Consider the following 10,134-nt stretch of genomic DNA (forward strand, 5'->3'; position numbering starts at 1 on the left):
GCTTTGCAAAAAAGAGAGAGGGAGAAATGAAGGAAAAGAAAACCCAGTAGCAAAAGAGGAGAACTGACTCCTGACTTTGAGCCAATTTAATAAATCCACTTTGATGCTGTGAGACTCAAGTGACTGAGCTTGCAGACTAACCAAAAAGTATTAAGTGTGCAAGTTGCATTGTTCTTAACCCAGATCCTCAAGTCAGTGTGGCTATTTTGCTTCAGAAGAGATATAAATGTTGGAGCGTTCCTCGCCCCCCCCCCCGCCCCCCCCTTCTACCAAGCAAGGATCAGAAAAACCATTTGAAGATGGTTTTCAGCACTATCAGATCTAATTATCTTCTCCCTTGGAAGCTGAGACTGCATCCTGTGTAAATGGAAATTGACCATTGCCTTGAATAAGAGGAAAAACAGACCATTAAAGACCTATAAATCTGTTGTAAACCAAGACTGCCTGAGTTATTCAAGTTTGAAACAAGGGTGAAACATAAGCAGTCATACTTGCTGATTTTTCTAAAAAAAAAGTTTTAAAAATATTTTTTAACTAACATTTAAAAAAATGAAATTAATTGAACAGAATAAAGATTTAAAGTGGAGGGGAAGGAAATTTTATTTATTTATTACAGTTTATATACTACCTCCCCACCCCCAAGGAGCTTAAGGTAGTGTACATGGTTCTCCCCTCCCCATTTTATCTGGGGTAGAAGAGAGGTTGGTTACGCTGAGAGACAGTGAGTGGCCCAAGGTGAACTTAGTGGCTGAGTGGGGATTGGAACCCTGGTCTCCCAGGTCATAGTCCAACAGTCTTTTATTATATTCAGTGGTACCTCCAGTTACAAACTCAATTGTGTATTTTTAATCTTTGTTGGAAGCCGCCCAGAGTAGCTGGGGAAACCCAACCAGATGGGCGGGGTACAAATAAATTATTATTGTTGTTGTTGTTGTTGTTGTTGTTGTTGTTGTTGTTATTACTACTACTACTACTACTACAACTACTACTACTACTATTATTATTATTATTACTATTATTCGTTCTGGAGGTCTATTCTTAACCTGAAACTGTTCTTAATTAGAGGCATGCTTTCGCTAATGGGGCCTCTTGCTGCCGCTGCGCTGCCGGCACATGATTTCCGTTCTCATCCTGGGGCAAAGTTCTCAACTCGAAGTAACTCTTCCAGGTTAGCGGAGTTTGTAACCTGAAGCGTTTGTAACTCGAGGTACCACTGTATATAATTTTTATTTGATTTTCTGTTTTACAATTTTAAATACTCATTTAAACATCCTTACACTATCAGTGACTTTCCTTCTTTTTGCATACCATAAAAAGGTAAAGGGACACCTGACTATTAGGTCCAGTCGTGGCCTACTCTGGGGTTGCAGCGCTCATCTCGCTTTATTGGCCGAGGGAGCTGGCGTACAGCTTCCGGGTCATTTGGCCAGCATGACTAAGCCGCTACTGGTGAACCAGAGCAGTGCGTGGAAACACCGTTTACCTTCCCACCAGAGCGGTACCTATTTATCTACTTGCACTTTTGACGTGCTTTCAAACTGCTGGGTTGGCAGGAGCAGGGACCGAGCAACAGGAGCTCACCCCGTCGTGGGGATTCGAACTGCCGACCTTCTGATCGGCAAGTCCCTTACATACCATAGATCTCTGCATATTTTACATAAACTAAACCATTCAGTATTCCACTGTCACATCCATCAAAACTTATTTACACTGTTGAATTTATCTCAATGCTGCCAGCATTTTCAAGTGTACACAATTTCCCTCCATATATTCAGTAAACATTTTTCCAGTCTTCTTTAAATGTATGTATGTTCTTCTTGTTCTCTTATTCTGTATGTTAAGTCTGCAATCTGTGCATATTCCATCAGCTTAAGTTGCAATTCTTCTTTAGTTGGGACCTCGCTCGTTTTCCATTTTGGGGCCAAAAACACACGGGCCGCAGTAGTGGCATACATAAACAACCTTTTTTGACCTGGGAATTTCCATCTGAATTATCCCCAACGAAAAGGACTCTGGATTTTGGGGGAAGGTACTTTTAAACACAGTCCAACAGTCTTAACTGGCTCTTTAATGTATGGCGAATTCCTGAAAATATACCTGTAGTTATCAAAAGAGTACAGACGCGAAGCTTGTGTTGGACTACAACTCCTATCAGCCCGAGCCATTGTGGCCAAGGGGGAGGGATGGTGGGAATTGGTGTTGAACCACAACATCTGGAAGGCCCAAGGTTTCTATCCCTCTAATAGAGTGAACCAGGAGATTAGTATCACACAGTGCTGCTTTTTCAGAAAAAGAGGTGCCAGACCTCACTATGAACACCATCCTTGTTCTCTTATAATAGCAATGGCACCCACCTGGGAGGTGCCGGAACTGAGTTCTGTCACGTTCCAGCTGGAAAAAAATCCTGGTATTTAATATCTTCCTTTTAAGACATTCTTTGTGTGTGCTGGCCTTCTGGGGTATGTTGAGACACCACTTGGGACAGGACCTTCGCACCTTATCTATAATTTGTATGCCATTTGGAGTAATACGCACATTTTTGCAGAGCAATTTCCCCAACTATGATGCAAATATGTCATTGTTAGGAGACAAATGTTGATTTTTCTCTACCAGGCGAGGATCAATACAACTGAATATAAATACACGCTCTGCTTCACTTCAAAGGGATGAGATGAGTTGCAATTAGCTTCATCCAAGTGACGAATAACAAAAAGGGGCCATGAGCGAAGGGCCTGTGGAGTTGCTGGTGAATGAGATGGAAGCTGGAGAAAAAGCTGAGAGAGGCTGGGGCAGAGGCACGTTTAGCCCTGCGCAGCACTGGGATTTGGGGCTGCCCTGGCAACTGAGCTGATGGGGTGTTAATGCTTTGAGCCCCTTCATCCTACTATAAATGTGTCAACAAAAGCCATATATCCTAAAGACACTGCAGTCTCCACTGGCCTTCATTCCAAAGTAACCATGGGTGTCATGGACTGGCTAGATGCAGAGGAATGGTGGGAGGCACCAGCTGGGGAACCCCCAAGGGAAGAAGGCTCAGAGCCAGGGGATTGGCGATGGGGCGGCAATGAATGGTCAGAGGGAGAAGACGGGGGGGGGCGGGGAGGTGTTAGAAGCTGAAGAGATAACAGGGTTTAGTGAGCAGGAAGAGTCTGTGGCAGACAGCAGTCTGGAAACAGAGGCAGAAGCAGAGGCTGGAGAGGAGGGGGGCCAAGAGGCAGAGATGAGGCAGGTTGGTGAAGAAGCCAGTGGGTCTCCCTATCCAGGGGCAAACGAAGGCTAACTGATAGCCGGGGCAGGGCAAACTGCCAGCTGTGCACACATTGCACCGCTACGTATGATGCGTGCATGGCGTCACTACGTATGACGCATGTGTGACATCACTACATAGGGCGCATGTGCAGCATTGCTACATACAACGCATGCATGTGACACCGCACATGCATTGTATGTAGCGGTTTCCCTCCAGCACTGCTCAAACGCCATACGGACGGTGGTGGGATCCTCTGCTCGCGTCTGCAGCCATGAATGAAGGATTCTCCACATGTGGGTGCGGCGGTGTGATGGCTGCTCACGACACAGCGCCCGGGGGCAGCAGAGTGAGCACCCTGCGGGGTGACTTCTTGTCACACACCCCAGACATGGCACCTGGGGCACACCGCCCCGACCCCCCTTGCGACGCCACTGTCCCTATCCTGCTGCAACCAGCTCCCCTCCTCCGTGTTCTCCCAGAACCAGGAGAGGTATGAAGAGGGAGGAGCAAACATAGGCACAACAACAGCATCTCACATTCCTTGGGGAATCTGGGTAGGAGGAGACTTAGGCAACTGTGGCAAGGTGGGGAACTTCAATCCCCACAACTGCCGCACGGGGCGAGATCTACCGGGACAAGTTGCTGTGCTCACTAGGCATGGCCTTCTGAGTCGACCTTGTTTCCTTGAATAGTTAACTTCACGGACACTGTATGATCTACTGCTGACCTGCTCCTGATACCCACTCCTGATACTGGGTAAGCAAAGGAGCCCCATGTCTCTTGGTACTCAAAGATTGGGTTTGGGTGTGTTAGAATTGTCCTACTCTCATGTAGGACCCTGGTAGAGACACATGCCCGACTGGCATGTTCTCTCCCTCCTGGTCGGTTGTTCGGGAGCTTCAAAAGGTTTCTTCTGCCCGAACATCACAGCGACTGATACCAAAAAGCATCAGCACACTTAGGAACCTGCAGAGTATTGGTGGTTCACGTAACAGACTCAATAGCTCAGCATCTTGGCTAATCTACTTTATTTACATATAATACGCTCGGAGCATTCTGAATTAGCTCCTTCCTCTTTCTCATCAGACTGCAAAGAGAGAAAGAACAAAGGACAATAGTCCCACATTCCAGAACACAGTAGTACAAAACATCCTGTCTCCGTCACTACCCACACTGTGGAATGAAAGCATACACCATCATGTGATAGGCAACAATCTCATGACTGCAAACACAGAGCAGGAATCCTAACAGGGTGCAATATATATTACAGTGGGCCCTCCGGATGCGAATAAAATTTGTCCCGGGGGTCTGTACTTACCCCAAAAAGTCTGTATCCAGAGGTGCTGCTTCTGCGCATGTGCATAGTGTGATAGAGCGCTTCTGCGCATGGCGAATGGTGTATACTTCCGGGTTTGCTACGTTCACAACCCAAAATTACGTTACCCAAAGGTAATGTAACCCAAGATACTGCTGTACTGATAGAATGTAACACACTCTCCACTGAGCACTTATTATGAAGTTAGATTCTCCCCAGAAAAGCATGCTTAGAAGGTGGCTGCATTTTTGTCTGCATACTGCTTCAGGAAGCAGGAATTAGGTAGATTTAAACTGAATTGAATCTCTCCTCCACCCCTAAGCAGGGAGAAAGGTTCTAGCCCAGCCCATTGACGATCCTTGGCCTGTCTGGGGCTGATGGGAGTTGGGGTCCATTTGGAGGGCACCACATTGACTAACCCTGCAGGGGGTGAGGGGGGGTGTCTCCTTCTGGATAGAACGGGAGACTTATTGCTATGTATTAATTAAACAAGTGGATGAGCAAACATTGCTTTCCATTACTCTTCGTCGTAAACAATGCAATGTAATGTGCCGTGTGGGAGGCTGCCTCTGAAGGCTGCTCAGAAACAGCAATTAGTTCCGAATTCAGCTGCTAAATTGCTAACTGGGACTGGGCATTATGGCTATATTATGTTGGTGCTTTGCCAATGGAGCCTGACCTGCTTCCAGGTCCAACTGAAAGTGCTAGTCTTGGTATTTAAAGCCGGGGTGGGGGAAGCTAATGCCCTCCAGAAGTTCATAGAATCATAGAGGGTCATCAAGTCCAACCCCCTGCAATGCAGTTGCTGGAGAGTCCATCAGCCCCAACCAGTACAGTTGGGCAGATTCAACAATGAAATAAGGCTAGATTACCCAATAGCCATAACTGAATCCATTTGATTGGTTGCTGAACTACAACTCCCATCTGCCCCAGCAGCAATGGCCAGGAATGCTGGGAGTTGTAGTTCAGCCACATTCAAGAAGGAAGGGGCTATCTATGGCTACTATGCTTTCACATAGAGGCAGTAATGCTTCTGAATACCAACTGCTGCAAACCACAGGGGTGGTCTTGTGCACCGGCTCCGCTTGTGGGTTTCCCACAGGCTTCTGTTTGGCTACTGTGAGAACAGGATGTGGACGCGATGGGCCATTGACCTGATGCAGCAAGCTTTTTGTATGTTCTTATGGAGGGAAAATATGAGCAACACCTGCACTTATCTGATCATATGTATTTGCTAGCTGATCAGATCAGCACCTCCAGTTCCCCTGTGGCTCTAACCAGTGATCAGGGGTGGTGGGTACCGTATCCCAACAACAGCTGGTGAACTACGGGTTCTCTACCCCTCTTTGAAAAACTTCATAGCTTGGGGAAAATATACTTGAAGGGCTCAGCTTCTAAGATCAACACTAGGTGATGTTCTCTGGCTGTCTGCACCATCTGAGATATGACAGATGCCCGCCAGACAAAGCACCTTTTCAAGGAAAGGGCCTCAGCTCTGGAGCACTCTGACTCAATAAGATCACCTGGGTGTCCACTCTGATGTAGTGATGGTCACTCACTTTAATTGCTTTAAAGGGGGTTTTTGACAGGATACAGCTAAACGCCTTCTTGTTCTCATAGGCTTTTGTTGATCTGTTATATTCTAGTTCACATGCTGTTTTCCCCAGCCACTTTGGTAGATTCTCTGTTTCTCAGCTTATTTTTTACCTCTCGGTTCTTTTATTGCACTTTAAATATTTTATTGCAAGCCATGCTGACAATGTGATTGGAGAGTGGCCAGGGATACATTTTAATAAATGGGAGGAATGGAGATGATATGCAGCCTGCAAACCTCAAATATGCAAAGCAGCAGCAGTCACAGCAGTTAGAAAATAAATAAGCCATTCCCTAGCATTTGCCATCACAGGCATGAGAGCGCAGGGCAGTTTTAGCCTTGTGCCAAAAGGGTATTTAAAATTGTTTGTTTGTCTGTGGGTTTATAAATCCCTTCACAACCAAAAACAACTGAAGTAGAATCCAATAAGATAAAATATAACCCCAAAGATCACAGTATTGAATGCAGTAAAACCTTTTCTACAGTTGTACCATGAATACTCCATAAAACGACTGGCACCAGGAAGAGCCTGCTTTAAAGAAAAAGCCAAGATGTTTTGACCCTCTGGATGCTGTTGAACTATATATTAGCCGTGCTACTTCGAGTAGATGAGAGTTGGTGTCTAAGAGCAGAGAGACACAGGTTCCTCACCTCTGGCTCTAACCCCAAATGGGTGGCCAACACTATCTTGTGGCAATGAGTTCCACAGTTTACCGGTGCCCTGTGTGGGAAAGTACTTCCTTCTGTCTGTCCTGATCCCCATTCACTGTGGGACCCGCAATTCTGTCATGAGAGAGAAAGGGAAACTTTTCCCTATCCATTGTCTCTATATGTTTTAGCTCTTCCCCAGGACCCCAATCTGAGGCCCCCAGATTGGGCTGCCTCACCCCATACTGCCATGGGGACTACCTGCCCCAGATCCAGCCCTGGATCAATTCAGGGGGGCTTGGCATCATATTTAATTGGGGTTATTAAACCCTGATTACATTTAGGATTGGGAAGGAGGAGACACTTGACCAAGAGCAGGAGGGTTTGATCCTGCAGGGTGCTTGCAAAGCAGCAGCAGCCTGCACCACTTACGTAAGCAGAAGACTCCACCCTGCACAGATCAGCTTGAGGGGTGGGAAGAAAGAGAGATTGGATGGGAAAGCCTGCACCTCACCTGTGCCACCTTCCTGCAGACGACCTGAAAGAAGCTTGTGGACCACTGGTGGTCTGTGGACAAAGATCTGGAAACCCCTGCCATCATGGACCACCTTCCATTGCCAAGCAGTGATGCTTAAGAGCATCAGCGACAGCTCTCACATGGGGCTAATGATATATTCGCTTCCACATCAGTACCAAACATCATTAGCACAATCCTGCTTAGTCATAAGCTTTCCCAAGCAGTCGTGCCGCAAGACTGCATACCATTTTGTTTCTAAATGTCAAAATCAAGGAGCGGAGCCAGTAATCAGCTTTTTACTGGAAAGAGACCCATTGCTGCCTCCAGGCTGCAGGACGCTGGATCTTTGGCTGCTGTTGTTTAAATGGCAGCTGTGGCCAAGTTGTCCAAGATGCCTTTGGGTGTGTGTCAATTCTGCAATGCACAAATCTTGGCTAAAAGCAGTTAAAAGCCAGAGAGAGATAGTGTGGTGCAGTGGTTAGAGGGGTGGGTTAGTGCCTGGAAGAGCAAGGTTCAAATTCCTCCTCAGTCACAAAACTCATTGGGTGACCGTGGTCAAGTCACAGTTTCTCAGCCGAACCTACCTCACAGGATTGTTGTGAGAATAAAACTGAAACGAAGAGACTCAGGTACGCCACCTCCTTGGAGGAAACATGAATAGGTAATAAATAAATAACATCTGCAGGACTTGTTAAGTACAATTGTTTAATTGTACATTGAAACAGAAGTGTGCACATTAGTCAAACTGCATATAAACGTGTGTTAATTGAGAGAAATTTAAACTAAGATGCTGAGGGATTTTCATGAGAATTTTTTAAGAGAACAAAATGGAAAATTGCTGCAAAACGTAGAGAATGGAATTTAAGATTAGAAAAACGAGAAACTGAGAAATCTGAAATTGATAGATTCGTCTTCCACCCCTAGTCGCAAGTAAATGAATGTCCTTGTATTCTAAACCAGTGATTCCCAGACTATGTTTCCCATGAGCTAGTTGAAAATTGCTGCAGACCACGGCAATGCAGTAGCTATTGCAGCGCACTGTGCTAGGTTGTATTTTATTGCATGACAATCGGAATTCCATAAAATCTAGCGTGCAATACAATAAAATACAATCTAAGAAATGATAGACGCAATAAAGATACAACTGAAAATCAATATGGATATTGAATGCAATGGATGAGCTGTCTCCCATTTTCAAGCAGAAATGCACCAACTGAACCTTTTTTCGAAACTATCACCGTTTAATTTTGTATGTCCCTTATTTAATGCTGGTTCCCTATTTGCTTAGTATAATCACTTAATGCAGGTGTGAGGAACCTTTGGCCTGCCAGATGTTCCTGAACTACAACTCCCATCAACCCCAGCAGGAATGACCAATGGGTAGGGATGATGGGAATTGAAGTTTATTTACTAAAATATTTATATACCACTATATCATAAAAAGAAGAAAATATCAAAGCAGTTTATGGCAATAATGCATAAAACATAAAATAAAAACCATATTTTAAAAAATTAAAACAGACGCCAATTAACCATTGTAGAAGGATATATTCTTATTTACCTGCATAGGCCTGGCAGAATAGAAAAAGGGTTTTCAGCAGGTGCTAAAAGCTGGCACAGAAGGTACCTGCTGAATCTCTCCTGGCAGAGTGTTCCACTGGACTGATAACTCTCAAGGCTTGGTTTCTAGTTGTTGTTAAACGAGTCTCACCAACTTGGGAAACGATCAGAGATGCTCCTGCAGATGATTGAGCTGCGATTGTAAAGGTTCAGGTAGTTCCTGGGGTGCCCTGGCCCAGAGGTGTTCAGGGCTCTGCAAATTAAAACAAGAACCTGATTAGCCTGGAAAAGAGGAGACTGAGAGGAGATATGATAGCCACCTTCAAATATCTCAAGGTATTTGCCACATGGAAGAGGGAACGAGCTTGTTTTCTCCTGCTCTGGAGGGTTGGACTTGAACCAATGCCTTCAAGTTACAAGAAAGGAGATACCAACTAAACTTCGGGTGGGGGGGATTCTGCTCATAAGAGCTGTTTAACAGTGGAATGGTCTTCCTCCTTCCTTGGAGGTTTTTAAGCAGAGGTTAGAAGGCCATCTGTCATGGATGCTTTAGCTGAGATTCCTGCATTGGGACCATGACGTCCCTTCCAACTCTACAATTCTATGATAACCTTGAACTTGGCTTGACGGTAGATGGGCAGCCAGGACAGCTGTCTTAACAATGGTGTCACATGTTGTTGGCCCCATCAGCATTCCGTACCAGCTGGAGCTTCCAAACCAAATTCAAGGGTAGCCCCACATACAGTGCATTGCAGTAATCTAGCGTCAAGCTTACCAGTGCATGGACTACAAGTGGTCAGGCTTCAGCAACATCTGGAGGGCCAAAGGTTCCTTACACCTGACTTATAGAATTATGCTAAGATGTAAGCCAACAAACATCTCTCAGCACCCAAGAAGAATCCCTCCCCGATCTGTCAGAGCTTAGTTACATAGAGACCTAGAATTGTAGAATTGAAGGGGAGCACAAGGGTCATCTAGTCATGCAGGACTTTTACCCAATGTGGGGCTCAAACCTACAACCATGCAATTAATAATAATAATAATAATAATAATAATAATAATAATAATAATAATATATTTTTTATACCCTGCCCATCTGGCTGGGCTTCCCCAGCCACTCTGGGTGGCTTCCAACAAAATATTAAAATACAGTAATGCATCAAACATTAAAAGCTTCCCTAAGCAGGGCTGCCTTCAGATGTCTTCTAAAAGTCTGGTAGTTGTTGTTCTCTTTGACATCTGGTGGGAGG

General features: G+C 45.2%; 1 long non-coding RNA gene across 1 annotated transcript; it reads right to left on the reverse strand.

Annotated features, from left to right (window-relative positions):
* Window positions 1–1,969: 1,969 nt before the first annotated feature.
* On the reverse strand, window positions 1,970–9,216 carry LOC310684914. Its single transcript, XR_014514961.1, has 3 exons — window positions 8,886–9,216; window positions 7,636–7,738; window positions 1,970–2,237 (listed from the first exon to the last, which is right to left on the reverse strand). It is a non-coding gene; the product is annotated as an uncharacterized lncRNA (long non-coding RNA).
* Between the last annotated feature and the right edge of the window lie 918 nt (window positions 9,217–10,134).

Source organism: Podarcis tiliguerta (assembly GCF_965153285.1).
Source record: "Podarcis tiliguerta genome assembly, chromosome: 8".
In the NCBI taxonomy this organism is placed as follows: Eukaryota; Metazoa; Chordata; class Lepidosauria; order Squamata; family Lacertidae; genus Podarcis; species Podarcis tiliguerta.